The following is a 23,943-nucleotide window of genomic DNA, read 5'->3' as shown; positions in this document are numbered from 1 at the left end:
CACGATGCTCTCCTCTCCTCTCACACTGTATCGTGTGAGGAGAGGAGAGCTTTGAACTTCTGATGACCCTGGTTTGTTTACGTTTGTGATCGCTCTGTCATTAGACGGAGCGATCACGTGGTAAAGGGCCGCTGTCATGGGTCTTTTACCACGATCCGTGCTGTACCGGGTCCCGTGAACCCGGCGAGCGTGGATGTTCCCGTGTGCGTGCCCCAGGGGGCGCGCGGGAGTGAGACTCTGGGAGGACGTCAGTGTACGCCCTCCCAGAGTTATCGAGCCACAGTGTAGCCATCATTCGGCTATAGTGCGGTGGGAAAGTGGTTAATGAGCAGGGCCCTCAGATTACTCTTATACCAAATTGTAATGTAACTGTAATGTCTGTCTTTATTTTGTTAAGCGCTGCGCAAACTGTTGGCGCTATATAAATCCTGTATAATAATAAATAATAATAATATTAATGTTATCTCCATTGCAGCTGCCTGCATCCTTAGTTGAAGTTTAAGCACCCTTCACTTTTCGGCTGCTATACCAATTACTATCAATGATTTTGGGGAGGTCATGTCAAGTTCATACATATTTATTCAACTCTGCCATAATTAGCATATTCCAAACACATTTAGAAATGTAATTTCAACAGACTGAGATCTTTGACAGCTACAAATCTCACTTCCAATCACTTTTATTAACATGCCATGGGTAAACCTCTTCCTCCATAAATTATTAATAGAAGAACTGGCTCCTGACCTTTTGCACCTCTGGTTCTTTCCACAACTGTCAGATTCAGGTTGGAGCGTGGGAAAATCATTGAACATGAGTTTTATGTCCTGGATGAGCCAAGAGGTACACAGTCCTGAGCACTGTCTGAAATAATGTAAGCAAGGCAATGCATTTTGTGTAAACAAGTATTAATGTGATATTCTAAATGTATTTATTAATATTTAACTCCAAACAGTTTTATTGTTCAAATTTAATTGGAATTTGGATGCTAGCAATATGTTTCTTTGCACTAGGGATTTTAGAGTACTTTTTATGAAATAAAACTTTTATAAAAGTTTGCCCAAATATTATGGGGTGTTCAAATGTACCAATATAATCTAACCTCTAGGTAGGAAGTACTGAGGCTAATCACTCCTTCAGGTAAAGGAATCCAAGTGCCTTTTTGAAGGCTGAAACTTATCAACATGACTGTCCAAAGTTGGTTACCTGCTGTTTTTAGGACAAAACGTTCACTTTAGAGCACTCATTGCATGTTTTCCTTATCCAAAAGACAACTTTTTTGGGGGTTTCCAGCCTTTTCATCTTCCTGGGCTACATTGAAAGAAGAAAAACTGTCTTGGGCTGCACATAAAATACACTAGCAATAAGGATAGCTGATGAGCAGAAAACGTTAGGCAGGTCACGAGTTAACAATCATTGGTATAGATAATGTACCTATCTGAGTAAAAAAACTTAATTTTTTTGATTATAAAAGTAAAAGAGGGCAACATAAAGCTAGCGTGCTATCAAAAACTATTTTTGATAAACAACAAAGGGATACCGGATGAACAGTTCCTTCCATGGTTCTCAGCGAGTAGCTGTGCAGAGACATGCGAATAGGTGCACCTATTCCTATTCAGTCTCTGCACAGCCAGCGATTACCTACAGCTGTGCAGAGAGACAAAGTGGATCCAGCAGTGATCACCACAGGTAATCGCCAATGAACTGTCATCATAGTGAACAGGGCTGGCAGCCACACCTACCCGCTGAGAGCCACAGTAGGAACTGCTGCTACAACTCACACTGGAAATGTAGCCTATGCTGTGTGGGGGAGGTAAAGAGGGGGTTGTGAGATGGGGGCTTTGGGGGGCACAGTCCACCACCCCCCTAGATCCAGCCATGCAGCATTTACTTAACTGGCAATGCTACATTCCCTGCTGCTGGTGTAATGGATGTGAATAAGGTGTTACCAGGTAAAAATATTAAAATGGCTATTTCAAATGCAATATTGCATCAGAAGTTTGAAATGTTAAAAACCTTAACTCTAAGAATTTTCAGATGACAGCAGATATCTGCTAGTTCATCTTTTTCCAGTCTGAAGCCAATCCACAACAGGTTATAAAAAGGCTGTCGCTTCCTGTCTCTTCCGTGAAGTTGCACCAACAGCAGACATGACAACATCCAATGCTTGAAGGGGAAACTACCAAGATAATTTAATAATAGCTATGATTAAATGCTGAAATCGGTATTAAAACTGCTGACACTGTTAAAATCTTATGTACTGTCATAACAACATGTTTTGCATATACTGTATTCTTTGTCTAACAGAAAGTGTATAAAACTAACCAAAAAAGCGGAAATAAACTCAGAAATAATTTTCACACTGAGCCTTTCTCAGGGGAGATTTTCTCAAGAAGTGTACACTTCATATATATTTTCAACAATCTGATCAGGGGTAGATATAACAATATTCAGACTTTGTTCTGAATCCAAAACATTTTGGCGCCCAACGTGGGGCTCGAGGCTAGGGTCCCAAGTAGCCTATCCAGGAGGGACCAGGATAAAGCCAGTGCGGAAATACAGGAGGAGACTGATCACCTCTAGAAACTGTAAGACACTTTTGATATCTTGTATATCTAGTCTGCTGTTTATCCTGTACCCATGGCTGGTCAATCTCTGTGCCCATAGTGGCTTCCTGCAGCCCTCAAAGACAGGTATTAATCTTGCCTCGAGTCTGTTGATAAGTTAAGGAACCTGCAATTATATCTACCGCCTGTTTTGTTCTGTTCTGTTTTGTTCTGGTCAATTTTGTGTTTTGTGGTGGCTGTTGGGAGTTGAGGATTGCTTACATAGTCACGGATGACAGATGAAATTAGTTGACGTGGTTTAAACTTCTCCTGGGACTAGGAGAAGGCATCAGGACATGGTTAAACTCCTCTTGGGGGGATAAAAATAAATAATTGTGTGGCAAAGCATGGGTACAATAAGTACGGAAGTACGGGCAACCGGGAAACGAAACCCCGGGGGGGGGGCATCAGGAACACGCATAGTGGCATGGGGGATCCAATGACAGTTTGAGAAATCCTGTACTTCACTGCAGCCGTCACATATCTTGTTGTTGGTCACATTTTGTTGTTGGTTGATTATGTCATGTCCTAAATGTGTTTACGGACTGTTGTTGGCATACATGAAGGAGGCTGGGGGTTGGTTAAAGTGGTAGAGCCAGGATATAAGAGAGAAATTCTTGGTTACAAACACTTGTTAGCAGAGATCACAGATGTGCTGGTATTTAGGTTAAACGTACATTATCCAGTTAAACTTGAAGTTGGCAAGTCGCCACAGGCTATAGAGAGTGAAGTTAAAAGGAGGGGACACGCAGCCGAAAGGTGTCCATTGCAACTTCAACAACCAGAAGAGTTTGAAGAGGAGGAAAAAAATAGAGTGAGGAATTTTGCATGGTTCTGGGGAATGTAGATGATATTTAAAGTGGTGCATTGAATATTAGTTACTGTACTCCTTTCTGTTTGTTAATTGTCTTGTTGAGGGTAATACGTAGTCACGTATTAATCGCTCGCTCCCTTACCTGTGGCCACCTGAGTGGGCAGGGCTGTGTGACTGGTCTACGTCTTGGGAAGACGCGTGTGAGGAGACTTTCACGGCAGTCGAACACTGTAGATGTTCCTTTGTCTCTCTTTCTCTCTTTCTATCCATTTTGTCCTTGTTAACTTGAGACTGTGATATGGTCTGAACCGGTACCAGGTGACGGATAGGGGATTGTCGGACCCTTGAGTCCAGGACAGCCTCGTGACCCGTTAAAAAAATCCAGAGCAGACACACATAAATATCACAGTCATCAAGACAGAACGTAGCAAGATAGTGTTATATATTGGAAGGTAGTCCGAAAGAGGACAGGTGGTGGTCAGAGGATTGTCGGACCCTCGAGTCCAAGACAGCTTCATAAAACCGCCATACAAATCCTGAGCCTGGACACATAAACTTCCCAATAGCTAACGATGGGGCAGAAGTTAGAGAGACCTAAAGAGGGTAGTTTGGCTTGTGATTTGGTATTAGAGCGAGAAGGAAAAGATGCTGTCAAGAAAGGAAAGAGATTGGCAAAAGTGTGTGGGGTCACTATGCATTTGGGTGGTCGGCTAGAGCTGAATGAATGGCATGCTCTTTTAAAAAGGAAAAGGGGTTTGTTGTGGGACCATGGGCTGCTGCGAACAGCAGACGCTTGGTTCAAAGTTGCCAAAGCCATTCATGAAGAAGGATGGATAGAACAGGAAATATGTCAGAACGGTTGTGTTATGTATGTGTACAAGAAGCCAGAAAAGGGGTCAAAATCTAAGACAGACAGACAGACAGCCACCGCCCTATGATGGGACCCGGTCCTAAGGAAGTGGGTATCGCCCCTCTGGTGTCGCACTTTCCTCTGTGCACAGTGATACCTCCCCTCTGATACCTCCACCTCAACCCCCCGCACCTCCACCATGCTTGTGTGGGCGGGGCACACTTGTCTTTGTACTCCTCATCTGGTTGCCACCACACATGCGTGACACCATCTAAGACCCCCACACCAAAACCCACCCATATGTATCCGGTGATACATGGATCAAGAGTCCATCGAGATCTCAGACATGCACCATCACAGGATATGGGGGAAGAGCAACACAGGCATTTAGGGGGATGCCTGCAGCACCAGGGGCTCCCCTGATGTAAGTAAATTTTAAGCCATCTCAGGCTGCTTCTCTTGTCACGAGCCTACCAGATCCTGAAAAGCATCCCATGCTATTCTTTAGGAGGATCGCCCAAATCCAAAAGACATATGCAGCGGCATGGCGGGATTTGGTGAGCCTGTGCAAGATAAAGGTAGGGGATGCTTACTGGCCAGTGATGGAGAAATGCTTTGATGAGTATTATGTGGACAGTAGCTATGACTCAGGATGTGATTTCGTGATCCAGTTAAAGAGATGGGCCCAAGACCACTTGGCAGACCAAGCAACAAGTATACAGGAGACCACACAGGACAAAGGTGGATCTGTTGAGAAATATTATAATAGGATAACACAAGTGTTAATTGATTTGGGTTTTAGCATGCTGAACAAAGCACATAAACACATGTTGGCCTCAGCATTTGTTTCAGGCCTTAAAGAATCAATCCGAAAAGGTCTGATCCTGTCACGCCCAGAGTATAGAGTAATGGATCTTGAGACGTTGTTATTAGTGGCAAAGGGCCTAGAATCTGCACAGGGTAGCAAAAAGGTAGCTCCTCTCATGATGGCCTCTGATACACCATATCTGCCCCCATCAATACAAAATCCGCGCGTCTGCTACAACTGCGGAAGACCCAGCCACTTTAGAAGGGAATGTCGAAGACCACGGAAGCTTGCCCACAGGCAACCTGGCCCCAACCATGACCCACGTGAAGACGCCCAATATTGAAGACATGACACTCCTCCTCTTCCTCCTCCACCCCCTCCAGACCATACAGACCTTCTCCGCTAGGATTTTGGCAAACCTGTGTCACTTACCCCTACAATGGTATCCTCTGGAGACTCAGGAGGCCCTCTCGCAAAAATAACTCTCCCCATCAAGGGCCATCCTACTACTTTCTTATGTGACACGGGTGCTGCCAGAAGTGTGATTAGGGCAAAAGAACTAACCAATACCTTGTTCTTATCAGACATTGACATAACATGTGTAGGGGTGGATGGAACACCCAGGAAAAACCCCCTTACACGCCCTTTACAAGTGGGCAACTTTCCTGATCTACTAGCAAGATTCGTGGTCTCTTCCACATGCCCCTTAATTCTTTTAGGGGCTGATGTCTTATCCAGACTCCAGGCTTCTATCTCCTTCCAACTCGATGGTGGTGTTCTGGTCTCCTCACAGCTTAACCATCGATGATGCCTCAGCACTATGCTCCGTTCCCCTTTTACTATCATTGGATGCACAATGTGAGGTTGGGATCCCAAAAGAAGTTTTAGATCGAGTCCCTACATGCCTGTGGTCTACAGGGCCTGAAGACGTAGGACATCTAAAAGTGCTACCATTCATGGTGCAGCTAAAGCCTGGGGCCCCCTTGCCCAGAAGACCACAGTACCCCTTGAAGCCAGCTCAAGCGGCATCTATTTCAAAGCAAACCCTGCACATCTCCGTGCAACACACCACTGTTCCCAGTGAGGAAACGAACTGCAAAGGGAGAGCCAGAAAAATACAGAATGGTACAAGACCTTAGGGCTGTGAACGAAGCTACTGTATTGGAGACACCTATTGTGGCCAATCCACACACCTTGCTGGCAGGAATACCGCCCACAGCAAAATACTTTACAATAGTAGACTTGGCTAACGCTTATTTCAGTGTGCCCCTCAACCCCCGTTGTCAATTCCTGTTCGCTTTCACCCATGGGGGGGGCGGGGCTATACTTGGACTGTTATGCCACAAGGGGCCCAGAACTCCCCCTCTCAATTCACCAGAGCAATGGCCCTCATTCTGGACACCTGGATGAAATCACACCTTGAAATTGTACTCCTTCTGTATGTATATGACCTCCTGCTCTGTGCAGATACCCTTGAGGACGCCCTAATCTTTTCTGAAAGTCTCCTCCAACACTTGGCCAAGCAAGGATGCAAGGCCTAAAAGCAAAAAGTCCAGTGGTGCAAAGAAAAGGTGGTTTTCCTGGGTCATTGCATCTCTCAAGGCACTCAACATCTCACTGAAGAAAGAGTTGCTGCAATCAAAGCCATCCCTTTGCCTCAAGATCATAAACCCTTACATGCTTTCCTAGGATTAATCTCCTATTGCTGCTCTTGGATTCCAGGAGCCTCTCTTTTGATGCAATATCTCTACGATGCCCTGAAATCTGACCCTTTCCTGTTGTCCCCAGAAGCCATAGACAATTTTGAAATTCTGAAGAATATCCTCTCCACAGCTCCCGTATTGGGCCTCCCAAACTACGAAAGGACTTTCAAACTGTTTGTCTCAGAGAGACAAGGACATGCCACAGGAGTTTTGGTTCAGGCCCATGGCAACAGGCTCAGAACCATTGGATATTACTCTTGCCAACTGAACCCAGTGGCCAGGGGGGGACCCTTTTGTCTCAGAGCTGTCTTTGAAGCCCAAGCCCTTTTGGACAAGACTGCTGACTTGGTGTTGGGCCACCTGTTAATCCTTCTTACCCCTCATGACATAACTGCCATACTAAACTAAGTACAGCTCAAGCATCTGTCTTCAGCAAGACACCTCAGACTCCAGTGTGCCTTGCTCCTCCCTGATAACATCACTCTCCTCCGATGTGATACTCTCAACCCATCCACTCTACTTCCACTTCTCGAGGGGGTATCCTCTTTGGAGAATGATGCTCATCTCACCGCTCATGATGTTTAGAGGTGATGAAAATGGAGACATTTGCCAACAGTCAGTGAAACAGCCCTTGAGAATCCTGACTTGACAATCTTTGTGGATGGTTCCAGGTATGCTGACAGCACTGGACAGTACCACACAGGATACGCAGTCACCACCGAAGATACAGTTCTTCAGGCTTCAGCATTGCCTTCCTCCATGTCTGCCCAGGAAGCAGAACTCCAGGCCCTAACAATGACATGCAAATTGGCAGAGGGAAAAAGAGCTAACATCTATACAGACTCAAGATATGCCCTTGGCGTTGCCTGCGATTTTGGGGTCATTTGGAAAATCAGAGGGTTCCTAACAGCAGCAGGTACACCTGTAAAACACAGTACAGCTATCAAGGATTAATGGATGCCCTACTCCTACCAGCACAAGTGGCTATACTTAAGATAAAGGCACATGGCAAGCTGGATTCCCAAGAAGCACGAGGTAATCACTTGGCAGATACTGCTGCAAAACAAGCTGCAAACAGAACACAAGAAGTGGTCAGTGGACTGGATGCACCCATCCTGGATGATGCAGTGGGTACCCCTGAAGAAACGGTACCAACCACCATGATTCTACAAAACCCTCCTGTAAGCAGGACCCATCTCAAGGAGCAGCAAGAAGCAGCTGACAAAAAAGAAAAAGAAGTGTGGATCAAGAAAGGAGCCACAGAAACTGAAGGGATCATGGAATTAAACAAGAGGCCGTGTCTGCCACGATCAATGTTTCCTGCAGTGGTACAGTGGGCCCACGGTGCCTCTCATCTGTCAAAAACTTTGATAAATACCCTAATCAATAAATACTACTTAGCCCCAGGGATTATACCACTTACCAACAACTTTTGCAAGTCATGCACTATCTGTGCTAAATGTAATCCAGGAAGAACGGAAAAGGTACCTTTGAAGCATCTAGAAAAGGCCCAGTACCCCTTTCAAAGGATACAGATCGACCACATCCAGATGCCAAAGAGCGGCCAATATGAATATGCATTGATTGTCATTGACATGTTTTCTGCATGGCCAGAAGGCTATCCCGTCACCAACATGACAGCAAAAACCACGGCTAAAAGACTTTTAACGGAAATAGTGTGCAGGTATGGTGTCCCAGAGGTTATAGAGAGTGACCAGGGGCCGGATTTCACGGCCTCAGTGACCAAGGAAATATGGGCAGCTCTAGGGGTCACATTATCTTTCCACACCCCATACCATCCTCAGAGCAGTGGGACGGTGGAAAGATTAAACGGCACAATAAAATCTAGGATGCTAAAAATGTCTCAGGAAACAGGGATGAGTTGGCCAGATAGCCTGCCCATAGCCTTATTCAGTGTTAGGTACACTCCAAGAGGAAACCATGGTTTGTCACCATATGAGATATTGTTTGGTTCAGCCCCCAGGCTGGGTTGTTACTTCCCACAGCAATTACAGCTCCAATCTGATGTATTGACTGATTATGTGACTGCTTTATCTCGAGAATTAACCCGTATCCATTTGCAAGTGTTCTCCTTCATTCCAGATCCTGAATGAGATACAGGATCACACAAGTTGGTCCCCGGAGACTGGGTCCTGGTAAAGAAGTTTGTGAGAAAACAAACCCTTGAACACATATTATGATGGTCCTTTCCAGGTTCTCTTAACAACCACCACATCAGTCAAGGTGGCTGGGAAAAACTCGAGGATACACGCCTTCCACTGCAAGAAAGTCCCTGTACCTGAGGAAGAGGCCGAGGGAACCAAATGATTCTGTATATCCTTTTCATTGCGAATACTGTTCAGGCACAGGAGGTAGCCATCAGGCAAAAAGATGGTATAACCCAGTTCTGGTATAACTCATCCAATACACACGTTGCCACTTTTATATCCTCTTATGAACAAATAATTCCAGGTACTATGTACAAAATCTGGCCCTGGTATGAAGCAGTGAGACCCATGACTGTGTATGTATGCGTCACTGACACCTATTGGGGCGATAACTGTGATTCTTGGGGAGCAGTGAGTTGGAACACTGGGGGTACAAACTGGGGGTACAAACCTGAAAACACCCAAAATAGGAAAGACAAAAATGGGAAGTCACTCTTAGATAGAATGACAATCAACAAACACACGAATCAGCCTTACACCAAAGAGTTCAGGCTGACCATTGAGAATCCTAGCCCAGAAGACAGTGGGACCTATGTTCTGGGCCTATGGTGGGGAGGTGGGCATCCTGGTTTTAGAAAGCCTTTTCAACTGAAAGATATGTTCAATAATCCTGAGTGGGGAGTTCCCTAATCCACATCTAGCTCAAACCCCCTGAGGCCCCATATACAGAAGTTAGGGGACATGGTGTCCATAGCAGACCCTACCTTCAAGGACACGATGGCTGCAGAAACCGGAATCTCAGATGTCAACTTGTGGCTAGAGTGGATGAGGTACAATGCAGAGAAACATAACAAGACCAATTGTTATGTATGTGGGGGGGGCTAGGCCTCATTTGGGAACAGTACCCCTAAACATACCCCACGAACATGAGACATGTTTCCTTAGCCTGTTTACCAACACAACCACTAACCACTCCCTGTGTGAACATTGGAAGAAGGAATATCCCATAGTCACCAAGACTCCCAAGCCAGGAGAAGGTATCACCATATATCCTGGCAATTACATATGCTATGGACGGTATCAGGGAATGGGGAAACCCTTTGGGAATTTCACTAGGGGTTACTGTGGATCTTATAGTGAGGTCTCCGTAGATCTAGTACAAAATCAAGTCCAGTCCTTGGGAGACATATACTGGATTTGCGGAGACATGAAAATCAGAAGCAGATTGACAGAGCAGTGGACAGGAGAATGTGCATTGGCCAATGCCATAATGCCTCTGCATATTTTTCCAGAGGCCACTCCACAAATAGAACCAGACTTAAACAACATACCCAGGCCTAACAGGAGGCATAGGAGTGCCCCAGCAGCAAGCTTTTACCCTGTATACATGGACACCATAGGGGTCCCTAGAGGGGTCCCAGATGCGTTCAAAGCAAGAGACCAAGTAGCAGCAGGATTTGAATCTTTGATCCCCATCATCACTGTAAATAAAAATGTAGACTGGATAAATTACATCTACTATAACCAACAAAGGTTTGTCAATTACACCAGAGATGCACTCCAAGGTTTAGCCAAACTAGAAGCCGCGTCACACATGACTTTCCAAAACCGCATGGCCATAGATATGGTCCTAGCTGAAAAGGGTGGAGTGTGTAAAATGGTGCCTAAATCAGGTACATGTTGTACCTACATCCCAGACAACACTGGCCCAAACGGTAAGGTGACTTTGGCCATCAGGAAACTTGAGGATTTGTCTGAAGAACTAAAAAAGAATTCAGGGCTCACCAACCCTTGGGATCAATACTTCACCTGGGTTAGGGGAGGGTGGCAGGGATTACTAACACAGATAGGAATAACCATCCTGATAATTTTGGTGACCTTGGCTGTTATAGTTTGCTGTATTCTCCCCTGTCTTAAAAAGTGTATAGGGAAAGCTATTAACCAATGTTCTCTTACCTTTATGAATCAGGAAATACCATATGAAAATTATGAAATGCAGTCCGTTACAGTCACCTCCCCACGGGGTGCAAAACCATAAGGTTACAGGGACAGACAGCACCTGATTGCCCCTCCCAGCTGTATCGAGTGGGGTAATGAGTTAGTCATTGCTTTCCTCTATATACAGTTGAAAAGAGTTGCAGGGGAACAGGCCAGGGGTAGGATTTTAAGTGTAAGGGACAGATTTTAAATAGACATTTTGAAGGGGGGAACTGTAATGGATGTGAATAAGGTGTTACCAGGTAAAAATATTAAAATGGCTATTTCAAATGTAATATTGCATCAGAGGTTTGAAATGTTAAAAAACCTTAACTCTAAGAATTTTCAGATAACAGCAGATATCTGCTAGTTCCTCTTTTTCCAGTCTGAAGCCAAACCACAACAGGTTATAAAAAGGCTGTCGCTTCCAGTCTCTTCCGCAAAGTTGCACCAACAGCAGACATGACGTCAACATCCAATGCTTGAAGGGGAAACTACCAAGATAATTTAATAGCTATGATTAAATGCTGAAATCGGTACTAAAACTGCTGACACTGTTAAAATCTTATGTATTGTCATAACAACATGTTTTGCATATACCGTATTCTTTGTCTAGCAGAAAGTGTATAAAACTAACCAAAAAAGCAGAAATAAACTCAGAAATGATTTTCACACTGAGCCTGTCTCAGGGGGGATTTTCTCAAGAAGTGTACACTTCATATATATTTTCAACAATCTGATCAGGGGTAGATATAACAATATTCAGACTTTGTTCTGAATCCAAAACACTGGTGCTAATGCAAACATGGCAGCCCTGGCATCCCTCCAGAAGTGAATTTGCCTGGATTGCAAGCTGCTGTGGCTACTATGCTTGCATGACATCCCAGGTGTCCTTACAGATGAACATGGGCCGGGCTTGTCTGTGTCGGCTGCCGTGGCTGCTATACTTGCATGAAATCCACAGCGTTCCTCCAGACAGATCCGGCATTCTAAACTCTCTGGGGTCACATGCGACCCACAGGCTGTGAGTTGGAACAAAGAAGGTAACCCCCTCAAATGGGACTTTAACAGACCACCCACTCAATAATTAATAAAATATAATCTTTTAATAATGTAGAATAAGAAACATAAAATCTACATATGACAAGAATGCACAATGTGTATCACATGGAAAGCAAAACAAAAACTGTACACATGAACATCATACAGTGTAAATGCCCTAATGTCCGATGCGTTTCCAGTATGAAGTGTTCAGATACCTTCCTCAGGGGCTGAGGGTTCGAAAAGTTTTTTTACATAAATATTGATTCCAGTGTGATTATTCCATGTATAGGCAGGCACTGAAGATAAAAAGGTCCATCATAGTATTGCATGGCTGTCAGACTGTGAATATTGGGCAGATTTTTAAGTGCATGGTGTCTGCAATATCCTGTAATCACCATGCACTTAAAAATCTGCCCAATATTCACAGTCTGACAGCCATGCAATACTATTATGGACCTTATTATCTTCAGTGCCTGCCTATACATGGAATCATCACACTGGAATCAATATTTATGTCAACAAAACTTTTCGAATCCTCAGCCCCTGAGGAAGGTATCTGAACACTTCATACCAGAAACGGGTCGGGCATTAGGGCATTTACACTGTATGACGTTCATGTGTACAGTTTTTGTTTTGTTTTCCATGTGATACACATTGTGCAATCTTGTCATATGTAGATTTTATATGTTTTTTATTCTACATTATTAAAAGATTATATTTTATTCATTATTGAGTGGGTGGTCTGTTAAAGTCCCATTTGAGGGGGTTACCTTCTTTGTTCCTATTTATAGGGATGGGACCACCATGCTCTGTGTGACATGATGGGAGTCTCTCTTTTCTCCACAGGCTGTGAGTTGGACACCACTGTTTAAAGTGTAGTAAAGAAAAAATGCTTTTGGAAAACACTGCCCCATCTGAAAAAACACATTAATTTGCAGATGAATAAGTTTCTTTAAATAAAAAAATCATAAAATAAAAAAATGAAATATTTTCTTTAGAATAAATAGAACTCATATGGCTTTAGTCATTGAAAAGAAACACACTGCATGAATTAATCAAATATATACTGTAGATTACTAATGTTTCTTACTAATGTGCTTTTTGTTGCTGCATATAAAGATTGTAGTTTGTCACTTTCACATTAAATTGAAATGAGCTTTATGTGCTGTACCCCTAAAAAATAAGCTTATAATGCTTTATTGTTTAGAAGTAAATTAATCTAACCTCTACTGAACTTCTATAACTGCTTGATACATGATACTTGTTAAAGGAGATAGTCAATACACAGATTTATGCAAACAACATAATCACAAATTGTAATCTAAACACTTAAAGTGTATGTTACCCTAACAATGATGATTACTTATAGGTGTTTTCCTAGTTATAAAGTTATTAATGAATATATCCTGTATATTTTTTATTCAATTTGTTCTTGCTAAATACTTGATGATTCTGCCGGTTTCTATTGGGCCCTTTCTCAAATTGAATATGACAAGCACGGAAGCAGATCCATGCTGGCATGGACAATTTGAGTCCCTGGGATCACTGTTAGGAGATGCAGGATGCAGTGTGCATGCTTGATGTGGCTGGGCACTGGAATCCATCCCTTGTTGTGACTCCCAGACGGTTCCAAAGGTTATGCCGTAGGGAATCCTACTAGATATTTACCTTGAATACTCTGGTGCCAGGAGACTTGAACGAGGAATAGGAGATCAGCACCATTTTTAAAAACTATAGTATTATTGCCATACAGGATTGGAAGCCCCTGGTTCCTTTTCTCCCCTCCACCCACTTCCCTCTTCTTACCCCCTTTCTCACCCCTCTGTCTCTTTCTCCCTCTTCTCCTTTATTTTATTTATATTTATTTTATATTATTTTATTCATTATCATTATTATTTCAGTATATACAATATATCACATAAGTGAGTACACCCCTCACATTTTTGTAAATATTTTATTATATCTTTTCATGTGACAACACTGAAGAAATGACACTTTGCTACAATGTAAAGTAGTGAGTGTACAGCTTGTATAACAGTGTAAATGTGCTTTCCCCTCAAAATAACTCAACACACAGCCATTAATGTCTAAACCGCTGGCAACAAAACTGAGTACAGCCCTAAGTGAAAATGTCCAAATTGGGCCCAATTAGCCATTTTCCCTCCCCGGTGTCATGTAACTCATTAATGTTACAAGGTCTCAGGTGTAAATAGGGAGCAGGTGTGTTAAATTTGGTGTTATCGCTCTCCCTCTCTCATACTGGTCACTGGAAGTTCAACATGGCACCTCGTGGCAAAGAACTCTGAGGATCTGAAAAAAGAATTGTTGCTCTACATAAAGATGGCCTAGGCTATAAGAAGATTGCCTGAAACTGAGCTGCAGCATGGTGGCCAAGACCATAGATAGGTTTAACAGGACAGGTTCCACTCAGAACAGGCCATGGTTGACCAAAGAAGTTAAGTGCACATGCTCAGCATCATAGAGGTTGTCTTTGGGAAATAGACATCTGGAGTGCTGCCAGCATTGCTGCAGAGGTTGAAGGGGTGAATACGCCACACACTGCATCAAATTGGTCTGCATGGCTGTTGTCCCAGAAGGAAACCTCTTCTAAAGATGATGCACAAGTAAGCCTGCAATCAGTTTGCTAAAGACAAGCAGACTAAGGACATGGTTAACTGGAACCATGTGCTGTGGTCTGATGAGACCAGGATAAACTTTTTCGGTTCAGATGGAGTCAAGCGTGTGTGGCGGGAACCAGGTGCAGAGTACAAAGACAAGTGTGTCTTGCCTACAGTCAGACACGGTGGTAGGAGTGTCATGGTCTGGGGCTGCATGAGTGCTGCCGACACCGGGGAGCTATAGTTCATTGAGGGAACCATGAACGCCAAAATGTGCTGTGACATACTGAAGCAGAGCATGATCCCCTCCCTTCAAAGACTGGGCCACAGGGCAGTATTTCAACATGATAACGACCCCAAACACACCTCTAAGATGGCCTTGCTAAAGAAGCTGAGGGTAAAGGTGATGTACTGGCCAAGCATGTTCTATTGAGCATCTGTGGGGCATCCTCAAATAAAAGGTGGAGGAGCGCAAAGGAGCGCTCTTTAACATCCACCAGCTCTGTGATGTCATCAAGGAGGAGTGAAGGAGGACTCCAGTGGCAACCTGTGAAGTTCTGGTGCACTTCATGCCCAAGAGGGTTAAGACAATGCTGGAAAATAATCATGGCCACACAAAATATTGACACTTTGGGCCCAATTTTCACTTAGTGGTGTACTCACTTTTGTTTCCAGTGGTTTAGACATTAATAGCGGTGTGTTGAGTTATTTTGAGGGGACAGCAAATTTACATTGTTATACAAGTCACAACAAGGGATGGATTCCAGTGCCCAGTCACGTCAAGCATGCACACTGCGTCCTGCATCTCCTAACAGGGATCCCAGGGACTCAAACTGTCCATGTCAGCATGGATCTGCTTCCGTGCTTGTCATGTTCAATTTGAGAAAGGGCCCAAAAGAAACCGGCAGAATCATCAAGTATTTAGCAAGAACAAATTGAATAAAAAATATGCAGGATATATTCATTAATAACATTATAACTAGGCAAACACCTAGAAGTAATCATCATTGTTAGGGTAACATACACTTTAAGTGTATGTTTGTGATTATGTTGTTTGCATAAAGCTGTGCATTGACTATCTCCTTTAACAAGTATCATGTATCAGGCAGTTATAGAAGTTCAGTAGAGGTTAGATTAATTTACTTGTAAAAAATAAAGCATTAGAGGCTTATTTTTTAGGGGTACAGCACATAAAGCTCATTTCAACTTAATGTGAAAGTGACAAGCTACAATATTTATATGCAGCAAGAAAAAGCACATTAGTAAGGAACATTAGTAATCTACAGTATATATTTGTTTAATTCATTCAATGTGTTTCTTTTCAACAACTAAATCCATATATTTCTATTAAACTACTAAAGCCATACACTGTTATACATGCTGTACACTCACTATTTTCCATTGTGGCAAAGTGTCATTTCTTCAGTGTCATCACATGAAAAGATATAATAAAATATTTACAAAAATGTGAGGGTGTACTCATTTTTGTGAGATACTGTATATATATATATATATATATATATATATATATATATATACACACATATACACACACATACACACACACACACACACACACACACACACACACACACACACACACACACACATATATATATATATATATTTCACTGAAATGAAAAAAAAATAAATAAATAATGGTACAAAATTCATATTCATATTGTATTTACATACAGATTAAAAATAGATATACAGACTAATGCAATTACTCAGCAAAACAAAATCAGATCGGAGTCAACCTTTCAATACCTAGGTGATATACAGGGTATATACAATATGTATATATATATATATATATATATATATATATATATATATACATATTGTATATACCCTGTATATCACCTAGGTATTGAAAGGTTGACTCCGATCTGATTTTGTTTTGCTGAGTAATTGCATTAGTCTGTATATCTATTTTTAATCTGTATGTAAATACAATATGAATATGAATTTTGTACCATTATTTATTTATTTTTTTTCATTTCAGTTAGTCCACATATCAGTGTGCAGCCGATCAATTGGTCTTGAACATACAACTTTTATCATGAATTTTCCTTTTGTTTTGTTTCCACTTTTGTAGCCCATTATGCCATTATTTTGTGCTTTTACACACACTGCAATCTCTGTTGCTATTTGTGAATCTGGCCAGTATTGTTATTTCCTGATCGGGTAGCACGCCCCGCCCAGTCTCCATGCTGATTGGCTCTTGGATCTGACAGCTTAAATCTCTCTCCTCCACAGGGGGGCAGGTTAGCCTGAAAAAAGGAGGCGAGGCCTCGGAAACACGTTGCGGCCCGCCCCCTTCCTCGCTTGTGTGTTGGCTTGTGTTGGCTCTGTCAGTGGCATGTGAGAGCTCCAGAACCCACCGGTGTTACATCCTAAACGGGGGGTCCGAGCTTGTTGTACAGCGATCTTCCCCCCGTGTGACAGCTGCCTGTCTGCATGGCTACCCGCACTATCCCTGTATGCTGCCCACAAGACACCTTGATGTAAGTGTGTGTAATAAAGTGTTACTGCTTTTAGACTCACATTCACCTGGCACCCTCTTTTGCTGTTTTCTGGTGGCTGTGACTCTTGTAGACAGTTTTGAAGCCATGCCACTCCCCCCTCCCCCATCATTCAGCACTTTTGTGTTGCATTCAGGTGTAGCCTGTGGGAGGGGGGCTTAACCTGCTGGAGTGCAGAGCACAGACAGGTGATGTGCGTCCCTGCTTTGTGCAACATCCCACTATGCTCCTCTACTGGCTGTAAAAGGATGCACCCCCCCCCCCCATTATGGGGATGGAGGAGATGAAAGATGCAGAGTTGTCAAATGACTGAAATATACCCGCAATAAAAAGGTACATAGAAATTATTTTCGATATTTTAGGTATACAGACAATTTCAGTCAGCAATTGGGTTGTGCTGGTGTTTGCAATTGAATTTGAAGCGACTATATTCACAAATACTTTAAGTAAAAGAATTGTATTTGGATTTACCTGGTAAATAATTTAGTAGCTCCATAAACTTAAACTTTGATCTAAAATACACCTTGTTTATTCTACTAGGTTGCTGGCCATTCAGAAAGCTATATACTCAAAGATAGGCATAATCATTTTGGGAAGATTTGGACTTGATAAATAAATAGTACATTTACCATTACAGCTCTTGGCCTTTTTTTCTCATCAACTCTTTTTTTTATTGTCAAAATGCCACATGCATCACAAGTGGATTTATACAAAAAGTGCTTTTGAGATATATAAAAGATGCACTTTAGTCAAACAGGAATTTGCATTTAAACTGTCCTAGGGGACTCAGCCTACATGTGAAGTAAAGATGAACATATTTCTAAAATCTGTTTCACTGGCAATTTGCCATATCATTTTTTATGCAATTGCCTTTGAGTGTGTACCTGCTGATTCAACAGCAAATGTTACATTGTTCTGTTATTTTAACCAAAGTGTAGCACCCCTTACATTAGTAATGTCCAAGCTTTACAGGTGTATGGGATGATATCCCCATAGAAAGAGTTTTACATACAGCTTCCCTGTTATTTTATTTCCAATTATTTGACATTTAACATGGGCTTCAGGAAGCAGGCCTAAAAGTATTAAAATCCTTCACACCCTTCAAAAAATAAATAAAAAAGTTGCTGATGCAAACCAAGTTCTTTCACACCACTGCTACTGCTACAGTATGTCCTTATTTACTGTTCCAGATTTTTTTTTTACAATATCTGCTTTTCAACTGGGACTAGATTAACATCTCAGGAACCTGTCACCTCATTTTAAATTGGTAGGTATTATAGAGTGGTAGTAAACTCCGCTTTTCCATTTGTAACTACAGGTAAGTCCATAATAATGCACTGTTTCAAAGATATTTACATCTGTAGCTGGTGACGTCACCAGCGCATGCACACTGCACTTTCAATGGACAGCATACTCGAGTGTGCCTTTCATTGAGAATGCTCTGCCACGATCATGGCTCCGGTGCCCATGCACGGGAGTGACGTCATAATAGCCCGGCCATTCAAATTGCATGGTGCATGAAATGTGAAGGAAGACCGGGTGAAGATAGAATCCCTGTCAGTAGTGACAGCATGCCTAGAGTGATCCTTTTTACAAGTAAGTCTTGAATAATGTGCTAGTATGTGATGCATATATCTAATACATAAATCTCAACATACTATGGTCAAGCACTCTTTTTGCTGTGATAGGTCCAACCATTACAGTTGCATGCAGGAAGCAGGCTGAAAGTAATTATTATATATTAGAGTGGAACAATATTATACACTATACCACAATGTCCACATTAGTATATATCAACTTAGTGTGTATAAACCAGCTCAAAGTAATACACTATTTTATACTTACAGTGTCTCATTATTATATACCTGCTCAGAGTGCCTATACCATCTTTTAGAACATGCCACACTCCCTTTGGGTCATCCTAATAAAGCTGCCCAGAACTTGCCATCAATAGATGCCTGTGACTGTGTTACCTGCTGTTTACCAACCTCAAATTGCAAGAACAGCTGCTATAATGTTGTGCACCGTAGACACTGCAAATTTATAGATAGGTAAAATGGTGCAAAAACTTTGGTGTGAATTGGCAACATTTCCTGAATATCAGCATGAGGGAATAAGTGCAATCTATACTGAATCCCAGTCCTGGTGGGCCGGTTTGTTTATCATCATTTACTAGTTATCATATGTGTTTTGGTGATTCTTCAAATGGGTAATGAGAAACAATAATATATTTTCCATAAATGCAATTATTTAAATTGTTATGGCAATGCTTTTGCATGGTTGGTCCTTTATATTTTTGTTATTGTATTAAATATAGAGATGCTTAGGTTAGCCACTTGAGGGAACTCTTATTTACTCTGTTACTGTTTTTATGATTGGTTGCAAAAAGGAGTGCATTGTTTTTAGTGAGTAAGTCAAACTCACACTGTGAGAAGGGAAAGTAAAGACTAACCACTGGGCAGCACTACACAGCAGGAAGTATAACTACATGTAATAAACAAATATGGCCACCCTGGATTGTTCATAGCAACACGTTTTTTTTTTTTGTTTTTTTTATTAATAACTTTGCCTAAATCAAAATAATCTTTTATCCAAAATTACCATTAGCAGGAATCCAATCTTTTGAAATCCTTACTCACACACATGGGTCATTGTTTTTTTAATGTTATATGCATAGGCAAGGAAATAAAAATACAAATTATAAGTCTGTTCTCTCCTGTCAATAATGCTGCAATCACCATGAGGTCCACACAAACCAGAAACACACTATGAAGGAGTTGACCCTTAAGTTATGATGCTCACTTTGACAAAAGGCAAAGTTTACTTTGTGTTCATTTTTTACACACTAGCATTTGCTCATATATTCCCCAGTAGCAGAACTTTGCCATTTGTAGAGATAAAATGCCAAGAGATACCAGTGACTCTTGATCTTAGCATGCAAAGAGAAATGGCTTCACTGCACTAGACAAATATAACTAAAAACAATATAAAACAATATCTAAAATATCTAAAAGCAATATCTAAAATACACATTTGTGGCTAATGCCAATTTCTAATATAATACTCAAGAAATAATATACCATGTATCATGCTTCTTAAAAAACAGACAATTATTTATTTTTCCTGGGTCCCTTTTCAGGCATCTAAAAATGTATTGTGCATTTATTTGTTGGTTTGAAAGCTGGTAGCATGCTACATTTGTAGCTATCTATATTTGTGTTATGCCTACCATTTTCCTTTAAATAGAAAATTGCTGTGTGTGAGGAGATGATCATTACAAAATCAGCACACACCTTTAGGCCAAGAATATCCCAAGATCTCACAGGGATGAGACACATTAAAGGCAATAAATAAAACGAGACGTATGTGTTCAAGAAAAAAAAAAACAGCAAACAAAATCCTATAAATTCCTCTTTTAAAAGAAAGTATGATATCTCATGGGAGATGAACTTGCCACAGATTACATTAACTGTATTTTTTACAAAATATAACCTTTTGCACAAGGTTCACTCGAGATGCCTCCAACAAAAAGCACATGGGATATCTGCGGATAGAAGGAGAGAAAGAACGCTTTGTGTTGTTTCCCATGAGTAATCAAACTATCACTTCACTGTTCTTCATTTCTTTTGATTTGTCTGCTTCTTTTACCAAAATACACATGACAAGAATTTCTCCTAATAAAGGGTTAACCTGTCAGTTCAGGAGAAAAGCAGCCAATAGGTAAGGTCATACTTTGAATGCTTGATTTTGTGCTTCATCTTTTGGCTTTGCTCATGTTGTAGTTTTATCAGCAGCATTTAGCAGGTAAAGTAAAAGCTTTTAAAATGCTGCATATAGAGTAGTTTTATATAGAAAAGGTAAATATGTGCACAGTGTAATATTCAAGTGATGCTTGTAGGTGCAAAGGTGCATTAATGAAACATTCTAGTAAATGCCTTAGATTATTATATATGTATAATAATGTATAATAATAATAATATTATTTAATATTTTGTGTACATAGAAAAAGTCGTAGATCTTTGAGTTCAGTTCATGATAAATAGGGGCAAACACAAAAGTGTTGCGTTTATAATTTTGCTGAGCAAAATTATAAACGCAACACTTTTGTGTTTGCCCCTATTTATCATGAACTGAACTCAAAGATCTACGACTTTTTCTATGTGCACAAAAGGCCTATTTCTCTCAAATATGTTTCACAAATCTGTCTAATTCTGTGTTAGTGAGCACTTCTCCTTTGCCGAGATAATCTATCCACCTCACAGGTGTGGCATATCAAGATGCTGATTAGACAGCATGACTATTGCACAGGTGTGCCTTAGGCTGGTCACAATAAAAGGCCACTCTAAAATGTGCAGTTTTATCACACAGCACAATGCCACAGATGTCGCAAGTTTTAAGGGAGCATGCAATTGGCATGCTGACTGCAGGAAAGTCCATCAGAGCTGTTGCTCTTGAATTGAATGTTCATTTCTCTACCATAGACCTAAAGGCCCATTCAGAAAATTTGGCAGTACATCCAACTGGCCTCACAATCGCAGACCATCTGTAACCACACCAGCCCAGGACCTTCACATTCAGCATCTTCACCTCCAAGATCATCTGAGACCAGCAACCCGAACAGCTGCTGCAACAATCAGTTTGCATAACCAAAGAATTTCTGCACAAACTGTCAGAAACCATCTTGGGGAAGCTCATCTGCATGCTCATTGTCCTTATCGGGGTCTCTACCTGACTGCAGTTCGTCATTTTAACTGACTTGAGTGGGCAAATGCTCACTTTCTATGGCGTCTGGCTCTTTGGAGAGGTGTTCTCTTCACGGATTATTCCCAGTTTCCACTGTACAGGGCAGATGGCAGACAACATATATGGCGTTGTGTGGGTGAGCAGTTTGCCGATGTCAACATTGTAGATCAAGTGGCCCATGGTGGTGGTGGGGTTATGGTATGGGCAGGCGTATGCTATGGACAATGAACAGGTGCATTTTATTGATGGCATTTTGAATGCACAGAGATACCGTGATGAGATCCTGAGGCCCATTGTTGTGCTATTCATCCAGGACCATTACCTCATGTTGCAGTATGATAATACACCCCCATGTTGCAAGGATCTGTACACAATTCCTAGAAGATGAAAACATCCCTGTTCTTGCATGGCCAGCACACTCACCAGACGTGTCACCCATTGAGCATGTTTGGGATGCTCTGGATTGGCGTATACGACAGCATCCAGTTCCAGTTCCTGCCAATATCCAACAACTTCACACAGCCATTAAAGAGGAATGGACCAACATTCCACAGGCCACAATCAACAACCTGATCAACTCTATGCAAAGGAGATGTGCTGCAATGCGTGAGGCAAATGATGTTCACACCAGATACTGACTGGTTTTCAGACCTCTGACCCCCTCCATATAGTAAAACTGCACATTTTGGAGTGGCCTTTAATTGTGGTCAGCCTAAGGTACACCTGTGCAATAATCATGCTGTCTAGCATCTTGATATGCCACACCTGTGACGGTAGATGGATTTATCTCGGCAAAGGAGAACTGCTTACTAACACAGATTTAGACAGATTTGTGAACAATATTTGAAAGAAATAGACCTTTTGTGTACATGTGTGTGTACATGTGTGTGTACACCTTTTGTACACAGAAAAAGTTGTAGATCTGTGATTTCAGCTCATGATAAATAGGGGCAAACACAAAAGTGTTGCGTTTATAATTTTGCTCAATATATATATATATATATATATATATATATATATATATATATATATATATATATATATGTACATACACACATACACACACACATACACACAGTATATACCATACTTATACGTATTAAATCTGAACTTTGTGTTACCTTTTCCCTACCCCCCTTTTATTAATCAGCAGCATAAAAATATAATGGGTATAAGGGGAAGTAAGATGCCAAGTAACTTAAAGTTGAACTGAGCTCTCTCAAACAACATTAACTATTGTTAACTCTTATGCTGCTAGCATTATATGGGTTGTAAAGTCAGAAGGTTTTTTTTATCTTAATGCATTCTATGCATTAAGATAAAAGCCTTCTGTGTGCAGCAGCCTCCCTCAGGCCCCTAATACTTAACTAAACCTCATCTCGGTCCAGCGATGTCCACGAGTGTTTCGGTCGTCTGGGACTCTCCCTCCTGATTGGCTGAGACACAGAAGTGGAGCCATTGGCTCCCGCTGCTGTCAAAGTCAGTTAGCCAATCAGGAGAGAGAGGGGGCAGGGCCGAATAGCAGCTCCATGTCTGAATGGACACATGCAGCTCAGCTTGGGTGCCCTCATATGACATGTTTGTTATTCTTATAGAAAAAAAATTAGACTTTACGATCACTTTGATAAAAAGATAACATAAAAAGAACATATATTACATTTACTTGTTTGGGGTGTTTTTCAAAGTGATTTCTCAACAAAATAAATCATGGCTGGATGGTTGAGTTTGCTCTGAGTATTAAGAATGAATGAATGAATGAACTAAATAGTGTTTTCAGTTTGTGGTGCTCAGATACGGTTTAGCTCCGGCTTGATTGTATTAAAAATGCATTAATATGCAGTACAAACTAAAGATTTTTTATTGAATAAGACTATTTCTTAGGAATGATATAAAGTCTAAATCACTTTTATTGATAAGGTTGGTCTGTTCTTTATTTTAATTACAGCTTTATTTTTTTACTCCAAAAAAAAAACAAAACAAGAAACTTCTAAAAGATAAAGGCTTCAGGGCCACCAAATGAATGTTTAAATGAAAATAATATAAGATAATATATCTTTTAAAAGTTTAGAATAAATATACTTTCCTCC

General features: G+C 41.3%; 1 protein-coding gene across 7 annotated transcripts in view; it reads right to left on the bottom strand.

Annotated features, from left to right (window-relative positions):
- LAMA2 (laminin subunit alpha 2) overlaps positions 1-23,943 on the bottom strand; it is a 1,513,089-nt gene that overhangs the window by 1,386,226 nt on the left and 102,920 nt on the right. The gene's annotated exons all lie outside the window — the stretch shown is intronic.

Source organism: Aquarana catesbeiana, linkage group LG04 (assembly GCF_042186555.1).
Source record: "Aquarana catesbeiana isolate 2022-GZ linkage group LG04, ASM4218655v1, whole genome shotgun sequence".
Classification (NCBI taxonomy): domain Eukaryota; kingdom Metazoa; phylum Chordata; class Amphibia; order Anura; family Ranidae; genus Aquarana; species Aquarana catesbeiana.
Note: the sequence above shows the minus strand (reverse complement) of the source record. Positions and strands in the feature narration are given on the sequence as shown.